Below are 25,496 nucleotides of genomic sequence, written 5' to 3'. Positions count from 1 at the left end.
TCGTTATTTTTCTCTTAAAAAGAATGGTAGGTTGGTTATGTTTTCTTACTGTGTTGCAAAACTCATGGCATATGTTTTTGTTGCCTTGGCGTTTTATGCCAGGTCTTGGCGAGAAAATAATTGAAGCTGAAATGGAGTCGACGCTAACGTAGAGCCTTGGCTGACCTGAAACCCCGAATAGAGCCGAATAAATTATATTGTTTTATATAATAGTTATTAAGGACTTTGTAATTTGATTTGATGTTGTATTTGGAAAATTTTAAGTTTTTATCTATTGTTATTTGGACGTTTGGTTATGTACGAGAGTTGGATTACCCTATTAAGATGTCAACTTTTTAGTTTATTAAGTCATTTTGTTTATTTAATTTCCCTTGATGTTCCAAAAATTTGGGGCGTCACACCGACTAAGTCGTATGGTTCACCAATACTGCACAATTGGTTGAACCCAAAGCTTTATCACATACACTCTTTTTATTTGCCTGATAATCTCATACAAAACATAATAAAGCAACAAAAAAACTTCTTCTATATTCCAAGATAAGAAGTTAGCTCAATATATAAGAGAGAAAACTTGGAGGGCAAGTTTTCAAGAAGACTTGGTGGATAAGAATAGGAAAGGAAATTGGTGGGAAATTTCCTTAGAAGACTTGAAGACTTGAATTTGAAGACTTGGGAGACTTGGAAGACTAGACTAGAGGTTGGTTTGACATAAACTAAATAATACAAAAAGTTAAAAAGTCACTATCCTATTTAAGTCACATCATCTTATTTAAATCACATCACATCTCTAACACATCACATCAAACCCAACCCATATAAGCCAATAAGTCAAAAAGTGTACTTTTTTAGAACATCCCAAACCAATCCTAGGTAAACAAGAAAACTTGACTTGACTAGAAGACTTGATTGGTGGGCAAGCAAATTGGTAGAAAAGAAAAGAAAATCAAACCTATAACACATTATAATATTAAAATATCTGCTAACACAATCCATAGTGTGTTTTCACCTTGTTTCAAAAAATCATTGAATACTTTTTCAAGTATTGTGTGATATTATTTATATAATATTTTTTGTCAATAAAAAAATATAATACATATTTAACTACCTAGATAAGCCAATACTGAAGAGAAGATCGTCTAGTTTTACATCTCTGCTCTATATTCACTGTCGACAACTCACATCGCTCTCTATGGGATGTTGATTGGGTGTGAATATAATGCGGGACCTAAGAGGGTCAAACATGCTCTTTGAGGGGTTAGAGATGTTTTTGGACCGATGCATGACCCATGACCCATTTAAACATATCCATGTAATTTGAATTTGAATTTGAATCCTATTTGGATAACCCACTCTTGATATCTATATCTATCATATCAACTGATATGGATAGATGGGATACTCAGCCTATATATCTAATACGATATATAAGATATGGGATGTATTGAATAACGAATGATTTTTTCCCATACTCTCTAACTCTCTTCCATTAAAATAACGATAAAGCTTTTTGCACCGTAACTCATGTGGGTGATACTCAGGGGTTGTTTGGGGTGTCTTACATAAGTGTACTTTTTATCTTTTTGAACTAAAAAATTGAGGAAAAAAATATGGATATTTAAGTTAACTTTTTGACTTTTTATGGAAAAATATGTATTAAAAAATTATATAAATTAGTGTGTAAGGAAAAATTAAGATTGGGAGTTGTGCAGTCGTAATTTTTGACTTTTGATGAATAGTGATAAATTTTTAACTTTTTGAGTAACTTTTTGACTTTTTAACTTTTTGACAACTTGCCAAACTTGGTCTCATATTGTAATATCACTCCACTGCTGGGTGTTTGTTGTTCATGGTTTGCGAAGCACGTGATTTACCTATAAAATTCTTCGCTTCAAATTCTATCACCTAAGCGGGTAAAAATTTCAATCATCTACAAAATAACATCACAGCTTTCATTTGAAATTTTCTACTGTCTTAATCAATAAGACATGTCATTGTCACGTCACTCAATATATATTCCAGCTCAGTATTGTTTTAAAATTTTTTATTTTTTCTATTTGTTATAATTAATGATTTGTTGACTGGAACCAAACTAGCTTGACTACGGATGAGAAGCCATTTAAGTCATCGGCAAGGAACAACTATTTGATCCAGAACTAGAAATAAAAAAAATAAAAAATAGACTAAAAAGAAAGGTGTGGAGATTTTTTCTTATATCCTTACAAAATTTTTACTCCTATCTAAATTTTTTTATCAAAGTAATATGGCGATAATATTTTTATAATTAAATATTATTTTAATAAACACTCTATTTAAAATAATAAGCTACAATGTATTCGCATCATCTTATATACAAATTTTATATAGTTATTTATTTATACATCATTATTCTTAAGCATAGTTATTTGGATTTTTTTTTTTTTTTTAAAGCTATAACTTATAAATCATTTGACCCACCACCCACTTATTCACTCACCACCCTTTGCTTGTCTCTGTGCTTGCAAATTGCAGCCGAAATTGAATGTAGTACGTGCACAGGAGGACTACAATTTTCGTGGAAGATAACTTACTTGTAATCTCTCTGTGTCTGTTATGTGATTGGATTTTATACACGTAAAAAATATATATATATTAATTGAGAATTAGAGATTTTCGTGTCCATAAATTAGAGGGCCATTTTACAAATTTTTATAATCTTAAAACTAGTCTATCATCCGTGCTATGCACGGGGTAAAATAATATATTATTTAATAAAAATATGATAATTATATTTAATATTTTTATATTATGTAAAATAAAAATTAAATGAAAGCTAGACAATCGAGATTTTTTTAATTGTTTAAAATTAAGAAAATCACAAAAAAGTAGTATGAGATATTGATTATAAGGTTTCTCACTAAAACTCTTATTTTGCTTATTTAAATGAAAGTATAAGATTGACTTTATGTAAGTGAAACAATTCATTTTTTCCTTATTTTCTTAATGTGGGATTATAAAATAAAAGTTAAATGAAAGCTAGTCAATGGGGATTTTCTTAATTTTTTAAAAGTTAATAATTGTTTGGGTAAGAAGTTTATTTCGAATCAAGCAATCTTAGTCGTTTAATCTTTAATTAGGTCAATCTTTAATTTATTCAAATCAAACAAATTTAACCAATATATTTTAATAAAACCACTAAAATCACAGTTAAACCAGCGAATCTGTCAAACCGAAAACGGTTCACCTTATCGGTTAGGTCAATGGACCAACCAACTTATACAAAAATTAATTAATTAAAACTTTTAAATTATATTTTAATTTTGAAATTTAAACAATCTTGAAGTAAAACATATACAACACTACAATATTAAATAGGAACATAAGGTTTACATAGTGAAATAACTCATTTTTTTCTCATTTTCCTGATGTGGGATTATAAAATAAAAGTTAATAGTTGTTTGGAGAGGAAGTTCATTTCTAATCAAGCAATCTCAGTCGTTTAATTTTTAATAAGGTCAATCTTAATTTATTTCAAATCAAACAAATCTAAGCAATATGTTTTGATAAAACGGCTAAAAAATACTATAATATTAAATGAAAGTATAAGATTCACTTTATATAAGTAAAACAACTCACTTTTTTTTTCTCGATATAGGATTGTAATTATTTTAAAGTTAAATATTATAAGAGTTTCAAAATCTCGTACAAAATTATTTTTAAAAACAAAACGTCTATGTGGGATTATAAAATAAAAATTAAATGAAAGTTAACCAATGGAGATTTTCTTAATTGCTTAAAATTAAGAAAATTTAAAAAAAAAAAAAAAAAAAAAAAAAAAAAAAAAAATTGGTATTGATTATAAGATTTCTCACTAAAAATCTTCTTTTGCTTATATAAATAGGAGTATAAGATTTACTTTATATAAGTGAAACAATTCACTTTTTCCTTCTTTTCCCGATGTAGGATTGTAAAATAAAAGTTAAATGGAAGCTAACAAATAAGGATTTTTTTAATTGTTTAAAATTAAGAAATTTCAATCATTTATATAAATTAGAACATAAAATACACTTTATGTAAATGAAGCAATTCACTTTTTCTTTCTTTTTCTTTTTCTTTTTCTTGATTTGAGATTGTAAAATGGTAAATGGAAACTAACCAAAATGAGAATTTTTTTAATTGTTTAAAATTAAGAAAATTCAATAATTTTAGAATGAGAGTTTAGAGTTTCTAGAAGGCTTCTCCCTTAAAACTCTCTTTATAAGATTTATTTTATATAAGTGAAACAGCTCACATTTTCTTTCTTTTCCTGGTGTAGGATTGTAACATTTTATATAAATGAAACAATTCACTTTTTCTTTTTTTCCCCGATATGGGATTGTAACACTTTATATAAGTGAAACAACTCACTTTTTCTTTCTTTTCTCGATGTGGGATTGTAATTATCTTAAAGTTAATATTATGAGAGTTTCAAAATCTCATACAAAATTATTTTTAAAATCAAAACTATGTGAGATTGTAAAATAAAAGTTAAATGAAAGCTAGTCAATGGGGATTTTCTTAATTATTTAAAATTAAGAAAATCAAAAAATCGAGTATGAGATGTTGATCATAGGGTTTCTTATTAAAAATCTCCTTTTACTTATATAAATGGGAGCATAAGATTCACTTTATGTAAGTGAAACAATTCACTTTTTCTTTCTTTTTCCGATTTGGGATTATAAAATAAAAGGTAAAAGAAAGTTAGCCAATGAGAATTTTCTTAATTATTTAAAATTAAAAAAAATTAATAATTTTAGAATAAGGGTTTGGAGCTCTTAAAAGGCTTCTCCCTAAAAAACCCCCACATAGTTTTTAGATAGTAAACAAACTTTGCTTTTTCTTCTTCTCCCAATGTGGGATTATAAAATAAATCATAAACTAATTTGTAACGCCTCAATTTTCATGCCCAAATGGGAATACAATAATCATGGCCATCTAAAATAAAACTGATAATAAGTCCTCATACTTGCATTACATTATATAAATAGCCTTCATGCGATAATACAGTTAATCCAACAAAAATTAATTAAACAATAAATACCCCTAAGGGATTACAAGTTTCCAAAGCTTGAGCTTGGTTAGACAAAATGGTTATCCAAACCCACACATACAAAACCCTTGGCTTACACATAGAGTTACAGCAAAATGAGAGTCTCGTACTCTCAATACACATTTCCTCGCCTTTAGTTAGGCGGCATCACCATATCTTTTCCTGCACAAAAATCCCGTAGGGTGAGCATAAAGCCCAGTAAGAAATCCTTAACAAAGTATATACATTTTATACAAGTCTCAAGAGATGAAATGCACATGTCATGCTATGCCCTTTTTGAACGTAAAACACACCTTCATTTATTCAATAACCATCATGCTCAATGATGTCATGCAATTTCAATTGTTCAAAACTTAACAATTTATTTCAAGAGCGGTAAATACGTCTCTGGTAATCCCTAGGCTGGTGTCTGCAAGTAGACTATACGAGTACTATCAAATTGTCCTTTTTACCGGTATTAACCGGAAGGCTCGACACCTATCCGCGTTGATTTTTCGGTCTTTCACCCCGGACCTGCAGACCAACTTATTCTACACCACCTATCAAGACTTACCAACATATTTACCCCAAAACCATTTCATGAAAACTTATTTCTCAACATTCTTTTCTCAATGTAAGTTTTCAAATCAACCTTCAAAGTCTAATATAATAAAATGAAATGATATGCCAATTTCACAAGATGAACATAAATACTTTTATTCCAATTTATCATCTAAGGAATAACACAATTTCTTCTTCTCAAGTATTCTCAACAGTTTAGTCATTTCAAGACTATATCAACATTCTAAATAACCATTTCTAAAATGAACAACAATTCTCATAATCCACAAAATTAATCATTTATACAAATATAAATAAGAAAATTTCTAAACATTATTTATTCTGGCACACAAAATTAAATATAACAATATTACCCATAGATATTCAATCTCTTTTAAAATTCTCAATTCCTAGGTTTTCTCACTAAAAGCCATTCATCTTCAAATATTTGAGAAGATCTCACCAAAAACATCTTTCTTTCATCAACATAGTTCAAAAATATAAATTTCTATTTTTAGAAGGAAAAATGAAGTAAACCCACTTTCAAAATCATTCATCTTCTTGAATCAATAATCCATTTTTTAAAACAAATCAAATGATGATTTCTAAAATCATTTAGATCTTGCAAAAATATATATATAACTTAAAGAAAATCCTTACCTCAAGTTTGACGAGGAAACACACAAAAAAAATCAAATTTTCAATTTTATCAAATTTTAATTTTTACCGATCAAAATGTTATTCTCACCCAACTCCTCTCTCAATGATAATGCTAGTGCCCTTGTGAGTTTCAGAATCGTCGTATCCACCTGGAACAGTGATACCAGCCGCAAAGGTCACAGTGATAATAATTGTTGCCACCAACAGGAGAGTGTTAATCCTATCCTTGAAGGCCTCGACATTTAAATTTTTTTTTTTGTTTTGATGGTCTTTGGCTGCCCTCGTGGAGCACTAGCACGCCTCAAGGCCATCCATGTTAGTTGCCTTCTTCCTTGTCAAAATAGCAACGTGCAGGAGTGGTTGGCCATCCATGAGCATATTTTGAGCGTTAACATTCGAAGCACCGAATTGTATTATATGCTCAAAGAGCTCCTGATGCCCTGCTTCGGCGGCCAAAAACAAGGGTGACCGTTTGTCCAGATTCGGAAAACATGAAATTAATACACTTTCAGCCCGCGTAAACAACAACCTAGCCACCTCAGGTTGATGAGCCTTTACGGCCATATGCAACGTTCTCTTGGACTACTTCGGCACCAAAAAAAGAAACTCCACCAGATCACCAACGGCACCGCTTCCGGCTCCTCTGGATTCGTCAATATCACGGATCTCAAAGGCGGTAAGGTCGGCTTCGAAGCTCAGGATAACGGCGGCAACGTCGACGCCGTCTTCATCAAGTCGTCGGGTGAGGTTCCGTATAACATGTCCGTCATTCAGATCTGCAAGATCTTGCCGTCGGTTCAAGCCGAAGCTCCGACTCCTGGTCCGAGTCAGATGAATCTGACGGCTTTGATGTCGGCTCACGGCTGTAAAGTGTTCACCGAGATTCTGCAGACCTCCGACGCCGAGAAAACGTTCAAAGACAATCTCGACGATGGATTGATAGTGTTTTGTCCCGGCGACGATGCTTTCAAGAACTATTTGCCCAAGTACAAGATCTTGGCCAGTGGCTATGTACACTGCAGAAACAACGTTGCTGGCATGGGCATTGAAGCCACCAAGAGCACCGGCCATGGCTGAACCAGTACGGTTCTTGAGCATGTTAAGCTCACCAAGAGCTGCCACGTTGGTCTTCAACACCTTCTTCACTACCTCTTCTTTGATGATTGCCTCACAAACACTGATTTTTCCAACCCATCATCCACTACCATATCCACCAAATTTTGTCCCCCTCTTTTCTTTCAGTAGACCACAGCACCCTTTTTTTTACAAACTCTCATCATTTTCCCACCGAAAGTGAGCAAAACCCCAGCTGGAATGTAACCATTCTCCTAATGTGAGAGGGAGATATATTATATAAAAAAAAAAAACCTTCCCACTCACTCTTGTCCCAGCCTTTTCTCTCTATATTCCATTGCCCCCACACATTTTGATCATGATCTCTCTACCTTTCTTTTATTTATTTATTTATTTATTTATTTTATTATTATTATTATTATTATTATTATTATTATTATTATTTTTAAATTTCAGGTCATCACATAATTAGAATTTTATTTATATATGGTTAAATGGAAGTTAGTCAATGAAATTTTTTTTAATTGTTTAAAATTAATAAAATCAATATGAGAAAGAGTAATGCTAGGGACACTAAATTTTCTACCAAACAAATGACCAAATGTCTCACATGGGTGTGGGGTCCGCAATTTTGTGGGCCTCACCCGCAATCGTGATTAAACCAGTGAATCGGTCAAACACAAAATGGCTAAGTCTAATCGGTTAGGTCAAATGACCAATCAACTTATGCAAAAATTAATTAATTAAAACTTGTAAATGTTATTTTAATTTTAAAATTTAAACTGTCTTGAATTGAAATATATATAATACTACACTATTAAGATTCACCTTATATAAGTGAAACATCTTACCTTTTTTTTTTCTTTTTCTAATGTGGGATTATAAAATAAAAGTTAACAATTATTTGGATGGATCAATCTTTAGTTTATTTCGAATCAAACAAATCTAATCAATATATTTTTATAAAACTGCTAAAATCACTGTTAAACCACAAATCAATCAAATCAAAAACGATTTAGCCTAATCGGCTAGGTCATAATTAATTAATTAAAACTTTTTAAATTTAAACTATATTGAATTGAAATATGTGCAACACTATAATATTAAATGGAAAGAAAGTATAAGATTCACTTTATATAAGTAAAATAACTCATTTTTTTTCTTATTTTTTCGATGTGGGATTATCAATTAAAAGTTAGCCAATTGAGATTTTCTTAATTGTTTAAAATTAAGAAAATCAAGAAAATTTGTATGAAATATTGAAACTCCTATAAGGCTCCTCACTAAATAGGATGAGAGTATCCCCTTTATATGAGTAAAACAACTCTTTTTTTTTTTCTTCTTTTTTCAATATGAGATTATCAAATAAAAGCTAACCAATAAAGAATTTTTTTAATTGTTTAAAATTAAATAAATTAAGAAAATTAGGATGAGATTTTGGAACTCTCACAAGCCTTCTCACTAGAAAGCTCATTTTCCTTATATTAGATAGATGTAGATGTTAAATATTCAAAAATAAATCAAAAATCAAAAAAAAATCAAAATTTCTACACAATAGTCATATGGCGTGTGAGTCTCATATAGTATTAGTTCTATTCATATGATTATTGTGTAAAATATTTGATAAATTTGTATAGACTTCTAAGAAGTTTTTTGAGAAGTAATTTTTTAATAATTTTTTGACTTTTTAATTACAGTATGAGGTGAAAAAATTAATTAAAACTTTAGTAATTAATTATTTTAAAATTATCATTTTTATTAATTATTTAATTATAATTATCTCATAATTAATTAATTAAAACTTTTAAAGTTTAAACTATATTGAATTGAAACATGTACAACATTACAATATTAAATGAGATAAGAGTATATGATTCATTTTATAAGAGTAAAACAACTCATTTTTTCCTTTATTTTCCCAATATGGGATTATCAAATAAAAGTTAACCAATAGAGATTTTTTTTAATTGTTTAAAATTAAGAAAATCAAGAAAATGAATATAATATATTGAAACTCTTAACATCCTCAGTTAACTAGACACTGAGGCTATCATCGTCACCTCACGGATCAATTCTTGTCATTGAACGAACTCAAGATGAAAGGAGGTTGGATTCCAGTACTAAACAGGAGAGGGCGACCAGCAAATCAAGTTGGGTACAAGGAAGGAAGTCGTGAACAGATATATACTCTGTTTGTAGATAACTTACCAGAATCCATGGAACCAAGAAGAATGTTTGACTTGTTCAGAAAATTTGGAGTGGTTAAGGATGTTTTTATTCCACAGAAGAGGAGGAAAACAACAAACACAAGATTTGGATTTGTTCGGTTTGACTGTCATGTTGCAGCTAGTGTAGCAGAACAAAAGACAAACGGATTATGGGTTGATGATAAAGCCTTGGTAGTTCAGAGTGTAGCCTATGGGAAAGGCAGCGATGATAGAAGGAGGCTCAAACAAGTGCAATGGAGACAAACGAAGCCAAGAAGGCCACCGGACACAAATGCATCTAGAAGCTGGAATCAAGTCTTAGATGGCAGATCATATGTAGAGGTCACCAAAGGAGCTCAACCAAAAGGTCACTTAACTCCCACAATCAGAGTCGAAGAAATAGGAAATGGCTGGTTGTATGAGAGCTTGATTATGAGACTCAAATCTGGGTACTCTCTTGTAGAAGTTAAAGCGGAACTAAAACTGAAAGGAGTAAAGGATGTCCTGGTGAGAGAAGGAGGTGGTCGCGATATAATAATTTCTTTCAGATCTAGAGAGGCCTTGACAAATATGATAGGCTTGGTTAAGGAATGGTTCCATGCCTGGTGTATATACATCACAGAATGGGAACCTGGGATGCAACTTCAGCCGGAAAGATATGCTTCAATTAGCTGTTTTGGTGTTCCGTTGAATTTATGGAATTCGGATACGTACAGAAAGATTGGCCAACTATGGGGGGAAGTGATCCAGTTAGATACAGACCTCTGCAATCCATCCTCTTTTCGCTATGGAAAGGTAAAGATAGTCACAAATGTAATGGAACCGATAAATACCAGTCTGAATCTAGAGTGCAAAGGCAAATCATACCCGATAAGAGTATGTAAGGACCAGCCTAGTAAGGAGGCTTCGACCAGCTGTAAAGGTAAATACACTGAGGAGGGAGATGAGGAAGTTAACTCCAACGTCAATGGAGTTTTACAGTCAGTGGCAGATAGCAAGAGGGAGGTAGACGATGCTGATCAGGAAGCTGAGCTGGAGGATGATGTGGCAAGTAAGAACGAGAAGGCCAAAGGTGTTTCAACTCCTAGGCTGAAGGAAAGGAGTGAGATAGGGGTAGGTGATAGTTACTTGCAGCTTTCAGTGGTGAAAGAGACAGAAGAGTGTATGGGGAATTCAAATGAAACAGACTCTGGCATGGGCGATACAATGATGAAAGAGGAAAGTGTGCAGCAGCAGCAATTGCAGAAGTGTAATCATGAGTTGGGAAAGGTTGATGAGCTTCAAAAAGGCAAAGAGCTGGTCTCTAGTCAAGGCTTCGTTAGAAGTGTGACTGAAACCCAAAAAGGTAGACCTGGTGTATGTTTGGAGGTGGATTTGGGCCATGAACAAAATAGACCCCAGCCCAATGACTGTGCCCAATACAAAACTCAGGGGAATGGGCTCAGACAACCGTTGGTAAGTTCTGAAGGTGACCATTCAAGGGTGGGTTGCAAATCCTTAAGGGTGGGCTGCAAATCCAAAAGCATGGATTCTATTAGTGTCTCTAGTGGTGGTTCCAATAATAACCTGATCAAGCAAGGCCCAAGGAAAGAAATCAGGCAAGGTAGATGTAAATATCCACTGGCTGTAGGAGGCTTCAACGGACTGGCCAGAAGAGTTGGGCAGAGAAGTGTGGGTGCAGGACGAAGCAGGGCTCAGCAGTCAGCCACGGTGACAGCAGCAGTGCAGAGACCGTGTGTAGATGAGAGGCACAACAACTGTGAAGCAGATAAAATTCTTGAAGCTCAAGCCACGCTAAGTCTGGGGAAAAGGCTGGGGATTGAATTCAAAGGGCAGGATGCAGAAGTTTTGAAGAAATTAGTACAACTAGAGGAGAAGGATAAAGAGAGGCTAGGAGGGAGGTCCGACAGGAGGGGGGACTGATGTTTCCATGTAATCAGTAATGTTGGGGGGATGATACAGCTGAAAATTGTTTATGATGAAGCTTTTAAGTTGGAACATTAGAGGGATGGGTAGACCAGAAAAGAGGAGAAAAATCAAGAACCTGTTATTTGACAGAAATATTGATATGGTTTTGATTCAAGAAACAAAAAGGCCAAGTTTGTCCAATCCGGTGATTAGGAGTTTGTGGCCAAGGGAAAAGATGGACTTCATGGCTGTGGATGCAATGGGTGTGGCAGGTGGATTATTATGCATATGGGATCCTGAGATATTTCAACTTTCCGAGTGCTGTAGCAGTCGAAATTTTATTCTGCTATCAGGTACCATTCTGCACTCCTTCAATTGTGTTGTAATTAATGTATATGTTCCAAATGATGTTATGAAGAGAGGGAAAGTATGGGAATCCCTTTTAAAGTTGAAGACCTATTTTCCAAAACCTTGGTGTCTTGGGGGTGATTTCAATGAGATCACAAGTCTGAGGGAGAGAATAGGTAATTCAAGGAGAGACAGAGGTATGAAGGAGTTTAAAGAATTCATAGATAGTTGTGAGGTGGCTGATATGCAAATGATAGGGAGAAAATTTACTTGGTGTAATGGCCAAGATGGAAACAAATGGAGTAGAATAGACAGATTCCTCCTTAGCCCTGAGTGGTTGGAGAGATACAAACTCAAGCTGTGGGGACTGCCAAGGCTGGTCTCAGATCACTGCCCCATAGTACTTAAGGAAGATGAGAGGGATTGGGGCCCCACACCCTTTAAATTCTTGAATGCTTGGTTCCTATATCACAATTTTGCATCTTTTGTGGAGAATACATGGAAGGATCTGCAGTTTCAAGGGGATGTGGGTTACATTCTGCATAGTAAATTGAAGGCCCTTAAGATGGCATTAAAGCAGTGGAATAAGGAGGTTTATGGTAACACTGCTACGCAACTCCAAACAGTAGAAGATCAGCTTAATGGATTGGACCTCATGGCAGAATCAAGACCTCTAGAGGATGCTGAAATCAAACAAAGAAGAGAGGCTACGAATGAAATGTGGAGGTTGAGTAGGTTGTTGGAATGGGCGTGGTTGCAAAAGTCAAGGTTAGATTGGAATATGAAAGGGGACAGGAACACACGGTACTTTCATGTCATGGCTACTAGTAGACAAAATAGGAATGCCCTCAATTCCATTGCTGTTGGAGATAGGGTGCTTGAGGAACCATCCTTGGTCAAGAATGAGGTGTGGTCACATTTTAGACAACAATTTTCAGAAGAATGGAGGCAGAGACCTGTGATCGGGGGTGATTTCAAGAGTGTGAGGCAAAGTGATTCATTCCACACACTAGAGTCAGAGTTTTCTGTAGAGGAGGTTTGGGAAGCTGTCAAACTTTGCAATGGGAACAAAGCTCCAGGACCAGATGGCTTCAATTTAATGTTTTTTCAGAAACAGTGGGAGGTGCTTAAAGAGGATGTAATGCTATTTATGACAGACTTCCATAATAGGGGCAGGTTGGCCAGTGGGTTGAATAGTTCTTTCATTACACTTATTCCAAAGAAAGTGAATTCAGCTACTCTGAATGATTATAGGCCAATAAGCCTAATTGGGTCAGCCTATAAAATACTCACCAAGGTCTTAGCAAGTAGACTTAAAAAGGTAATGCCAACTGTTATTGGTGAAGCTCAATCAGCTTTCTTGGGAGGAAGGAATATACTTGATGGAGTATTGATTGCGAATGAAATTGTGGATGGGTGGAAGAAAACCAAGAGAAGAGGGTTATTGTTCAAAATCGACTTTGAGAAGGCGTATGACTCTCTCAACTGGGACTTCTTGCTATCAATGCTGTCTAGCTTTGGCTTTGGATCAAAATGGATTTCATGGATAAAAGAATGTTTATCTTTAACTCGTATCTCAATACTTGTGAATGGCTCACCAACTAAGGAATTTTGTCCCCAAAAAGGCCTTAGACAAGGGGATTCTTTATCTCCCTTCCTCTTTAATCTGGCTGCAGAGGGGTTGAACATATTACTTATGAGAGCTAGGGAGTTGGGGTTGGTGAAAGGAGTAGCAGTTGGTGCTAATGGTGTAGTCGTTTCTCACCTCCAATTTGCAGATGATTCCCTCTTATTCTGTGATGCTGAACGCTCAGAAGTGCTAAATTTAAAAAGGATTTTAAGGTGTTTTGAAATTGTTTCGGGACTCAAGATAAATTACCTTAAAAGCATGGTGTGTGGGTGTGGCATCTCCACAGCGGGGCTCAGTGAGTTTGCCTCAATGCTGAACTGCAAATCAAAATCTTTGCCATTGAAGTACCTTGGATTGCCATTGGGTGCTAGCCCTCATAAGAAGCTGAGTTGGAAACCTGTTATTGACAAGATTAAGCTTAGACTTGCTGGCTGGAAGAGGAGATTCCTATCACATGCAGGGAGGCTAACTCTGATCAAGGCAGTGCTCTCAAGCCTACCAGTGTATTACCTCTCTCTGTTCAAGGTACCAGAAGGGATATCAAGAGAAATTGATCAAATACAAGCCTCATTCTTATGGGGTGGATCTGAGTTAAAAGGGAAGGTTCATTTAGTAAAATGGGTGGAAGTAACAAAAAGCATCAAGCAAGGGGGGTTGGGTATTAGAAGAATAAGAGATATGAATGCGTGTTTACTAATCAAGTGGTGGTGGAGGTTTGCTAATGAAGAAAGAGCCTTATGGAAGAAGGTGATTTGTAGCAAGTATAAAGTTAAAGGTGGGAATTGGCTTCCAGAGCCTACAGCAGCCACAAGATGTTCAAAAATTTGGGGTGATATTTTGGCAGTAGCAAATCAAAGGGCCAGCCTCCTACAATTTTATGTCAATAATTTGCAGATTAAAGTGGGAGATGGGCGTAGAGTAAGCTTCTGGCATGACTGCTGGAATGGAGCAGTCAGCCTTAAGGATTTATTTCCTAGACTATTCAGATTGTCAACTGATAAGGTTGAGCCTGTATGGACCTGTGTGGCTAGAAGAGGAAACTCTGTCAATTGGGTGTTTAGATTTAGGAGGGTTCTATTTCAATGGGAACAAGAGGAGCTTAATATACTTGTTCAATCTATCTCAGCAGGCCCCATGTTGGTTTTGAACTATCATACTCCGGATATGGCAGTTTGGTTAGCAGCTAAATCAGGGCAATCATTCGTCTCAACCCTGTATCAATACACTGATTTGCAGCATGGAGAAGTAATGAGTTCTTGTCGGTTGTTGTGGGTTAAATACCTCCCCCCTAAAGTCCAATTTTTCGGTTGGTTAGCTTGGAAGCATAAGGTGAAAACTTCTATTTTTCTGAATAGAATAGGTGTGCTGAACGCTAGTGCTGGAACTACTTGTTTGTTCTGCAAACAATCCCAGGAGACAGTAGAACACTTGCTAATCTTATGTCCTAAGGTATGGAGAGTGTGGGCTGGTCTGTTGCAGTGGTGGGGAGCGCAGTGGGTGACACCTAGATCTGTTGCAGAACTTTTGCAGTGGTGGGCAGGTAATAAATGCACCAAAGCTGAAAGGAGAATTTGGGATGCAATCCCTTTGGTGGCTCTGTGGTCAATCTGGAAGCATAGGAATGAATGCCTTTTTCAAGATGTCCAACCTAACCTGGAAGAGATGCATGAAACTATTGTCGTTAGGACTACAATATGGCTGAAATCTGATTCAAGGGATTCACACTATCCAATCACTGACTATGTGTATAATCTGGTGCAAATTAGAAGATGTTTGGGTGGGAGGATGTAATGCATTTGTAATCACCTGGTGAAGGCTATTTAGACTTGGTATGCTTCAGGTCTTCTAAGAGGGTAGGTGAATTTATAAGGAGTAATGTCTGCTGGTGTCTCTGTTTGGTGGTTTGCTGGTGCTTCTGTTTTGGTGTATTAGCACTGGCTTCAGTGGGGTGTGCTTGGTGGATGGCATTCCTTTTATCTTCACATAAATGTCTGCTATACAGTTCTTCCAGATTGGATGGTAAGTCTTACTGTCATAGTTGGCTGCTTTTATCTTGACTGCTATGCTTGTGTGTTGTGTGCCACAGTAGGTTGGTTACCTGAAGCCAGTGTAAATCCATCCTGTTCTGTTTCCGCCTCACCTATGTTTGGCTCGGGCCTGCCCACTGTTTAGCTGCGGCACTGGTATAATCAGCGGTTTTGCTACTTACGGTTAAGATGTTGTCCAGATTTATCAGTACAGTGGATTGGTAGCAGCACTGGTTTTGTTCATTACGCCTCAGTTGCTACAAGTGTGGCTTGGTGATGGCTTGGGTGTAGTTTTGTTTTCTTTTTTCGCTCCCCTTCTGTTTTTTTCAGTTTTTGTTTTGTTGTTGGTTTCTCACCAACTGGCGCTTGGAGCTTCTGTTAGCTCCAAGCTCCTCTTTATTGATGTCTTGTATCCTCTTTGTTTACTTCCATCAATAAAGATTGTCGTTGCCGTTCAAAAAAAATATATATATTGAAACTCTCACAAGGCTCCTCACTAAATGGGTTAAGAGTATAAGATTACTTTATATGAATAAAATAACTCATTTTTTTCCTTTTTTTTCCAATGTGGGATTATCAAATAAAGCTAGCCATTGGAGATTTTCTTAATTGTTTAAAATTAAGAAAATCAAGAAAATTAGAATGAGAATTTGGAGCTAATATTAAATGGGATGGAAGTATAAGATTCATTTTATATGAATAAAACAACTCTTTTTTTTTTTCTTCTTATTTTCCCTATGTGTGGGATTATCAAATAAAAGCTAACCAATGAAGATTTTCTTAATTGTTTAAAATTAAAAAAATCAAGAAAATCAAAATTAGATATTAAAACTCTCACAAGGTTCTTCACTAAATGGGATGAGAGTATAAGATTTACTTTATATGAGTAAAACAATTCATTTTTTTCCTTATTTTCCGGATGTGAAATTATCAAATAAAAGTTAGACAATGGAGATTTTCTTAATTATTTAAAATTAAGAAAATCAAGAAAATTAGAATGAGAATTTGGAATTCCTAAAAGACTTCTCACTAAAAAGTCCATTTTTCTTATATAATGATAGATAGATAATATATAATATATAGATTTAGCCTAATCGGCTAAGTCAAAATTAATTAATTAAAACTTTTAAAATTTAAACTATATTGAATTGAAGCATGCACAACACTACAATATTAATATGAGATATTGAAACTCTCACAAGACACATCTATAATTAAAACTTGTAATAGCCTACAAACCATCTTCCTTATTTTTCCAATGTAGGATTGTCAAATAAAATTATTTTTAATATGAGATATTGAAATTCTCACATGACTCCTTACTAAATGGGATGTGAGTATAAGATTTATTTTATATGAGTAAAACAACTCATTTTTTTTCTTCTTTTCCCGATATGGGATTATCAAATAAAAGTTAGCCAATGGAGATTTTTTTAATTATTTAAAATTAAGAAACTCATTTTGCTTATATAAATTAGTTTATTAGTTTATTTCAAATTTAATCAATATATTTGGATAAAATCGCTAAAATCGCGGTTAAACCAACGAATCAATCAAATCAAAAATGATTTAGCTTAATCGGCTAGGTCAGAATTAATTAATTAAATTTTTTAAAATTTAAACTATATTAAATTGAAGCATGCATAGCACTACAATATTAAATGGGATGAGAGTATAAAATTTACTTTATATGAGTAAAACAACTCCTTTTTTTCTTTCTTTTTCCGATGTGAGATTATTAAATAAAAGTTAACCAATAAAAATTTTATTAATTATTTAAAATCAAAAAAATCAAAAAAAATAAAATGAGGATTTGAACTTACTAAAAAATTCATTTTCCTTATATATATATATATATATAGATATCAGATCTCCTCTATCTTGTTTTTTTCTATTTCAAATCACTTCTTTATTAGAAGGCGGATAGAAGATATCAAATTTTTTGAACCAAATTCATTACCCAATAGTCATATCTAAGTCCTTTTTAATAGTGAAAGATCACAGCAATTTCCAAATAGTTTGCTGCTCAACTTATTCAACTCTATAACTAGAATAGGTTCCACCTCTACATCCCTTTGCCTCTCTACAAAAATTACAAAATTGCATAATCGAAGCCGTTAGGAAAATTCTATTGCAACCATGTTCTCACGACTCAAACCTGACTCTAGAGTTTTAGGTCGTGATCGGCTAGTAATCTTAAATTACCCGGCCTCAAAGACAAAACAGATAAGTAATAATAGTAAACAAGGCACTGTGAAAATAATATTAAAACATATCTATGTCCATCAAACGGTACATACATGCAAATTTCATAAACATTTAAAACTTAAATTTCATATATACAATCTTATACACATAGATACAGCACATCCTATTAAATCCTTATACATAATATCATCTAAGACAGATAAGTCCTCAAAGAACAAAAACAAAATAACTAGAATAATAGGGTTGACCAGGGACGGAATCAAGATTTCTTTTTTGGGAGGGCCAAAATAATTTTTTTTTATTTAAATTTTATATCAATTGATATAAACAACTATATTTCAATTAAAGAATGAAAAATAAATTAATATGTAATACTAAATTAATACGTAAAAAATAAAATAAGTTTCTATTTGACCAAAATAATACAATTAGTTAAAAAATCATCATCTATTTTGTTACAACATGTAATTTTAATAATTTTCTTCATAATTATAGTAGTAACTGAAAGAGTAAACACAAATGTAATTACTTTGCAAACAAGTGGGTAGATTGTTTCATTTTTTAGTCATTCTCAACCATTGACTCAAATTTTTTGTAATCTCTTTAGTTCTCAATTGTATTTTCTTATGATCCGTGAAGTTTTGAAGATAAAACTTGTCTGCAATCAACTCTCTTTCATTTTAAATTTTTTATTTAGTCTTTTTTTTATTTTAATAAAATTTGCTCAACATTTTTAGAATAACAATAATATTCACTGTCATAATAGGCAATGGCATGGAAAGAATGACTCAAATTTATATGTGAGATGTCAAGTCATTGAAAAATTTGTCATTTAAATGAGGATAGTAATCTTCCTTTTGGTTATTCCAAATCGTAACGCACAATATGCACTTGTTTGAGAATTTCTCTTTTTCATGTGTAATGTGAATTATCTAATTTTTTACGTAATAATTTACACATGCATCCACATAGTGTGGAATAACATTTCTCTTTTTATATCCTTATGTTTGATTCATAAATTTGAAAATAAATTTAGAAAGAGAAATAAAAAAAATGATAAAATATAAATGAAATATAATTATATTTCACTTGCATTATACACACATTTTCTCTTTTTCTTTTCAAATTTATAAACTAAATACAGCCTAAAAATATGCCAAGTATAAATTGTATTATGAATCTTGCAAGAAACAAATAAATAAAAATTTAAAATACACAATTATTTTCTTGTTAATAGAATGACGTGGAGAATTAAAAAAGGTTGGAACCACATCCATTCAAAGCAGAGGGGCCACGTTAATAAGAATTGTACACAACTTTCAAAGAGTAGCTATAACAGTTGCACTCTCCAAACAGGCGGGGGGCCATGGCCCCTAATGGTCTCCCCGTAGGTCCGTCCCTGGGGTTGACACAGCTTGGCTCCACTTGAGTCCAAGTTTATCCCATCACGGAGGCACTCCAAAGCAACTTCATGAAAGATGGACTCCCGAGGTTGCTCTAAACTTGACGCTCTATATGCTCACCTCTATATATAGAGAGAGGAAGGGGATGAGTTAAAACTCAGTGAATAATATCAGCATAAAAAGGTTAAATGAATGATGTCTACAATAATACAAAGAATATTTCATAAGTTTCGAAACAAATCATAAATAAATACTTGACATATCAAAGTTTATAAATCATATCTCATATGGGTACATCCAATAGTGCAAAGCAAAGGGCCCGAAGGCATATCAAACGGATCACATGGGTCTAAAGAAAGGGACCATAAAGGTCAAGCAAAGGGTCTACTTGGGTCAACATCAGAGATCTCTGTGCACATATAACAAAGGGTCACGGTATTATTTTCCTCGGGTGAGGGCCTCACTAAAGGATACTACAATTACTTTTGAAAAAAGACAATCATTCATTCTTATCAAAATAGCATTTCAAAATAACATTCTTGCAGTCATTCAAAAATACATTTCAACATATCCTTACAAAGAAGCTACTCACAGTGGGCTGGTACATGTGTTGGACCTCGGATAACTACTTATACAAAATACATAACAAAGATACACATTTAAGCGTTCGTTCATAACAAGTAGCGTATCTTAATTCGATTATCTTATGTGTATTTCTAACTTATTCCATGGCTAAAGATGTCTAAATAATGTTTAAGAATGCCTAAAAGAGTATGAGGATGCAAATATACACATGTGAATGTTTACCAAAATTTGCTTCACACAGGGTATTCGCTCGAGCGCACCTTTGGTCGCTCGAGCGATGTGGCCTAACTGTAAAAATACTGGATGGTGTCAAAGTAGGCTTGATGTTTGCTCGAGCTAAGTGCAATACAAAGTCAAGTTCGCTCAAGCGCACACTTGGTCGCTCGAGCCAACTACAAAAGTCTGGAAAAATACTAGGAGCATGCAACATTCGCTCGAGCAAACTAGGCGAATTCTGGGTTTTCAGAATTGAATTTGAAGCTCAAAAATGCATTATTCATGTTCAAAGCTTGCATGGCTAAATCCAAAAGCATAAAAACTCTTTTAGAAAACTCAAAAACACAACTCATTTGAAATCATAAGTTCAAAACCTTTGTCAATTCTCAAAATCAAACCCCAAACTCATAATTCTCACCATGCATGTGTTGCATTCAACTCTTTTCTTTTCAAAACACTAATATATGAGATGAGAAGTGTAAAAACTATGAAGAACCTTCAAAGATGGTAAATATAGTTTCATGCATGTATGAATGTTTGGAATCAAACTCAAAATTAGAAAATTAATGCATGCATGTACACAATTGGCTCAATTCTACCATATTCAAATTGTTTCAAACATTTTCTTTCCAATTACGCGCAAATGAAGTGAAGTCAAAGTCTAAATGAATTATCTTCAAGAATTATGGGTGAATTCCATACCTAGAGCTTGAATTGAGATGTTGCTAGCTTAATCTCCTCAAATCTCCTTCAAATTCTCTTCAATAACTCTACACCCTCTCTAGAAGTGTTGTTCTCACTCTCACTCTAAATTTCATGTCAAATGATGTCAAAATGAACTCTTAAATATGTTTAAGGCATACATATATATATATATATATATATATATATTGTTGGAGAAAATACCAGAAACTAAACAATATTATTGATAAATGATGCAAAGAAAATGAGATACAAATAGATCAGGCTGAGGCACGGATATCTCGTTTTCTTTAAGGAGATCAAGCCCACTGCGGTAGGAAGAATCCAAATACCGATGCAGCAGTCACAACACTATGACTTGTCCCCTCCAGGATACAACAGCCCGACCACTTGTCGTATGGTTCAGGCCAACTCTGCACAAGATGGTGAACCCAAAGCTCCACCAATAAAACACCCTTCTTTGCTAGTAATCTCTCTTGTATAGAAAATAGCTTATCTCTATAGATAGAAAAAAGTAGACTATATATATAGGCTATAAGGACCTTACAGTTACACCAAAAATAATGACCATTAAACAAGAAAATGGTTACACCAAAATAATGACCATTAACCAGGTTCATGAATTCTATTTAACCTCCATTTATGAAAAAGATAAACCAATAAATAAATATAAGATATTAAAATGGTCCAACAATCCCCCACTCATTTTAATATCAACAAGGATAAAAATAAAAATAAGAGAGATTACCAAACAAAGATAGATTAGTATGCATCATGAAGGTGTGCTCTGCATTGAACCTTCATTAGTGAAACAGTAACCTCTACTCCAGAGTCAGTAGTGGTCTCAGACTTGAACTATGACTGCTTAGGGGAAATAAAGTATTACTGCTCACACATAATAGTCCAGGTGTTGACATGAGCTTTAATAGCCAGCACATTACGGCCTTGTGCTAATCCCAGTTTTCATGAGCATATTTGAGAATAAGCCTAGTTCTCATAGAAAGCGGCCCCACTTTCATGCTCACATAGGTGAAATCTGTCAAGGATGTTCCTGTAATTTACACACCCCACTCAACAAGAGCTACAGAATTTCATTAAGAGTATAAAAACTCAACCCTCCAACATTACAGGACAAATGCACTTACATCATAGGGATGGATAACAAAATATTAAAGAGTGCATTTTTACAACCACCATATGATTCGTTCTTCCCATTGAACCTAGTTACAGGATCTCTGGTCCCTAGGTTGGGTATCCTCATACATGGTTTTTGATTTTATAGGCTTCAAACCCATCCCCCTCGATGTATTCCAGACCCTATCTCTCGCCAAGGCCTTGGTTAATGGATCCGCAAGATTATCACAAGATCTTACATAATTCACAGTTATGATGCCATTACTCAAAAAGGATCTCACATTACTGTGTTTCCTTCTAATAGGTCTGGATTTACCATTATAAAAATGATTGTTCACTCTACCAATAGCAGCAGTGCTATCACAACGAATTAACACAGGAGGAATTGGTTTTTCCCAAAAAGGAATTTCATGTAACAAATCTCTCAACCAATTCGCTTCCTCACATGCTGAAGCTAACGCTATAAGCTCAGCTTCCATTGTAGAATTAGCAATTATCGTCTGTTTTTTAGACTTCCAACATATAGCACCACCACCCAAGGTAAAAATAAAACCCGAGGTAGAGAGAGAATCACCTGACAAAGTGTTCCAATCGGCATCACTATATCCCTCAAGTACTGCAGGATACTTGTTATAAAACAAACCATAATTTTTTGTTCCAAATAAATATCTCATAATTCTTCCCATGGCTAGCCAATGATCTCGACTTGGTTTGCTAGTAAACCTGCTAAGTACTCCAACAGCATATGCAATGTCAGGTCTAGTACAGTCAGTAGCATATCTCAAACGACCAATCATGCTAGCATATTCCTTTTGATTAATCACTTCTTTTTCATTTGTTACAACAGATAAGTGTATGCTTGCATCAAAAGGAGTAGCAACATGTTTACAGTCTAGAAAATTATATTTCTTTAACATTTTCTCAACATAATGCGACTGATCAAGAAAAATGCCATCCTCAGTCTTGGTAACTTTAATTCCCAAAATAAAATTAGCTTCACCAAGATCTTTCATATCAAAGTGGCTATTAAGCATATTTTTAGTCTCATTTATAATATGCAAATTAGAGCCAAAGATAAGTAGATCATCCACATATAGACTAATAATCACATGTGCATTCTCACAAGTTTTATAATATATGCACTTATCACATTCATTAGTCTTATAGCCATTCTCAAGCATGCAGAAATCAAATTTCTCATGCCACTGTTTAGGAGCTTGTTTTAAACCATAAAGGGATTTAGTTAGCTTACACACTTTGCTTTCTTGGCCAGGCTCTACAAAGCCTTCAGGTTGGTCCATGTAAATCTCCTCATCTAGATCTCCATTTAAAAATGCTGTTTTTACATCCATTTGATGAATTTTTAAATCATGAATTGCAGCCACTGCAATCAACAGTCTAATGGATGTTACTCTAGTAACCGGAGAAAAAGTATCAAAGAAATCAAGATCAACTTGTTGCTTAAAACCTTTAGCGACAAGCCTCGCTTTATATTTATCAATAGTTCCATCCGGTTTAAGTTTTTTACGAAGGACCCATTTACATCCAATAGTTTTACAACCTGGAGGTAAATCCACTAACTTCCATGTTTTATTTGAAAGTAGTGAGTCTATCTCATCATTTACAGCCTCTCTCCAGAAAATAGCATCAGGTGATAATAAAGCTTCTTGTACCGTATGAGGAATTTCTTCCACATTGTAAAGATAATAGTCAGGGCCAAAATCTTTTTCAACTCTAGCTCGTTTACTTCTTCTTGGTTGAATTTGAAAATTTTCTTTTTCTTGAAAAACTTGAGAAGGAGTAGAAGAGCTAAAAATATTTTCAGATATTATTTGACCCCCACTATTTCTAGATTTGAAAGGAAATTTATTTTCATGAAAAATAGCATCACCTGATTCAAAAATAATATTATTTTCCATATCAAAAAATCTATAAGCTGTACTATGCAACGCATATCCACGAAAAGCACAAGTGGTAGCTCGTTCACCCAATTTAGGTCGTTTAGGATCTGCAAGCCTCACAAAAGCTAAACAACCCCAAACCCTCAAACAACCTAGATTTGGTTTATGCCCCCGCCACAACTCATAAGGGACAATTTTAGTCTTTTTGTGTGGCACTCTATTTATCACATGGCAAGCTGTCAAAATAGCCTCACTCCAAAAATTTGAGGAAGTACCTGTATTGTAGGAAGCCACTTTGCTTCATGTGCTTCGTAGTCTTCATCATTCATCTCCTCGGTTAGGATTTTGTTTGGATTCTTCTCGGTAAGAACATATGCAACTTTCAAAAGGCTAAGGTAAAAAAGAACTTTTCCTTTCCACCTCTTAAAATGAACTCCTTTGAACTTGAAAGGTTTGTTGAGATCTCCAATTCCATCATTGGTTTTTTCTGGTACTTGTTCCATGTTTGATCTCCTTAAAATTGTTGGAGAAAATACCAGAAACTAAACAATATTATTGATAAATGATGCAAAGAAAATGAGATACAAATAGATCAGGCTGAGGCACGGATATCTCGTTTTCTTTAAGGAGATCAAGCCCACTGCGGTAGGAAGAATCCAAATACCGATGCAGCAGTCACAACACTATGACTTGTCCCCTCCAGGATACAACAGCCCGACCACTTGTCGTATGGTTCAGGCCAACTCTGCACAAGATGGTGAACCCAAAGCTCCACCAATAAAACACCCTTCTTTGCTAGTAATCTCTCTTGTATAGAAAATAGCTTATCTCTACAGATAGGAAAAAGTAGACTATATATATAGGCTATAAGGACCTTACAGTTACACCAAAAATAATGACCATTAAACAAGAAAATGGTTACACCAAAATAATGACCATTAACCAGGTTCATAAATTCTATTTAACCTCCATTTATGAAAAAGATAAACCAATAAATAAATATAAGATATTAAAATGGTCCAACATATATATATATGAGTAGATTAAGTTAAGCTAATCAAATGAGATTAGGGCTAATTAATTAAACTTAATTCTAATTAATCTTAATCAAGTCTAATTGATTTATTCTAATCATTTTGATCCGAACCAAATTTTAATTAAACTTAACATAAGGTTCTAAATATTTCAACTAACCTATTGAACTAGTCAATATTGATTTCTAAATCTGTTAAGGCTTTCAATTTCGAATTCTAAGTCGGTGGTCTAACAAATATTCCAAAGATAGACAGATAAACACTAATTAAATATATAATCATGCAATTATACTCAATAAAATAATATATAAAAATAATACGTATATCGGGATCGTCACACAAGTCCAAGAAAGTATGTGAAAATTTTTATACTACAAAAATGATCTCAAAAGACTCTGTACCTGCTTAAGGACAAGTTATGCAATTGGGGGTGTTCGGGAAAGATTTTTTTTTGGTTTTTTATTTTTATTTTTTTCATTAAAAGACAAATTGGTTACAAAACCAAAAAAAAATAAATCTAAACAAAATATCACATTAAACCCCATACTCATTTTACTTTTTCTCTCACAAACATCACATCCAACCACAAAAAATCCAATTATCTTCCCAAACACAAAAAAAAAAATTTCCAATAATATCCTACAACTAAAAAAACCTAAAAAAAAACTCACTTCCCAAACACCCACAATATTCAATTCACGTAGAAGAAGAACATGACACCTTTGAATATGACCTCTCAACCAGTGGCGAAGCCACAGCTAGACCAGGGGGTCACGTGCCTCCCTTGGATTTTGAAATAAATTTTTTTTTTTTTTGTGTAAATATAAAGAAAATATTTTAAATAAAAAGAATTA

General features: G+C 33.9%; 1 long non-coding RNA gene across 1 annotated transcript; it reads right to left on the bottom strand.

The window, feature by feature from the left end:
• Positions 1-4,962: 4,962 nt before the first annotated feature.
• On the bottom strand, positions 4,963-7,587 carry LOC114260729 (uncharacterized). The gene is made up of 2 exons (XR_003628720.2): positions 6,354-7,587; positions 4,963-5,227 (listed from the first exon to the last, which is right to left on the bottom strand). It is a non-coding gene; the product is annotated as an uncharacterized LOC114260729 (long non-coding RNA).
• Between the last annotated feature and the right edge of the window lie 17,909 nt (positions 7,588-25,496).

The sequence above is a fragment of the Camellia sinensis genome, chromosome 1 (genome assembly GCF_055761805.1).
Source record: "Camellia sinensis isolate YWXY chromosome 1, ASM5576180v1, whole genome shotgun sequence".
NCBI classification, from domain to species: domain Eukaryota; kingdom Viridiplantae; phylum Streptophyta; class Magnoliopsida; order Ericales; family Theaceae; genus Camellia; species Camellia sinensis.
Note: the sequence above shows the minus strand (reverse complement) of the source record. Positions and strands in the feature narration are given on the sequence as shown.